Genomic DNA, 831 nt, shown 5'->3' on the forward strand with positions numbered 1-831 from the left:
TGGCAGGTCGTTAGGAAGAAGAGACACACACAAAAGAAAAGAAGAAGAAAGCAAAAGGCCACTGATGAGGTCACAGAAGTGTGACGAAAGAACTCTGGCCGAAATACAATTAATATGAAATAAAGCTGAGATAGATAGATAGATAGATAGATAGATAGACAGACATGCATATATACATACATACATACATACATACGTACATACATGCATGCATATATACGTACATGCATGTATGTATGTATGTATGTATGTATACGTATGACCTGATGAATATTTTAATTTGGTGAACTACATGATAAGCATTGTTCTGAATACGCATCCCTTCTTTCTTCATAAACTTTTGAAATGAATTTCGTTAATTGCTCTCTTAAAAATCCTTCTGTCTATTTTTATGTCCGCAGTTACTTTTGAAATATGACACGAAACTATAAATTGTATTCAGTCTTTTGTTTTTAATCAACATAAGTGATAAAATATATCATGAACAGAAATGATAATTGTATTTCTTTTTGTTCTGTTTCCTTGTTTTATGTTCATTTGTTTCTTTGTTTATTTTATTCGTCTCTTTAGTTTCGAACAAACTATAAATTATTTCCATAATGGAGAGTATCGTAATGAATTCAAGATATAAATTAACCATGCATTTAAAGAAACGCTTTTAATATTACGCGACCATATATTCTACAAAGAAATAAATGGATGATTTTATATAAGTAGGTATGTTGTAATAAAGGAAGATGGAAGACAAAAACGCACAAAAAAGAAAGCGTACCAGAGCTAGCGAGGTAGCTTGGTAGATAGATAGATAGATAGATAGATAGATAGATAGAT

Source organism: Octopus bimaculoides, chromosome 7, assembly GCF_001194135.2.
Source record: "Octopus bimaculoides isolate UCB-OBI-ISO-001 chromosome 7, ASM119413v2, whole genome shotgun sequence".
In the NCBI taxonomy this organism is placed as follows: Eukaryota; Metazoa; Mollusca; class Cephalopoda; order Octopoda; family Octopodidae; genus Octopus; species Octopus bimaculoides.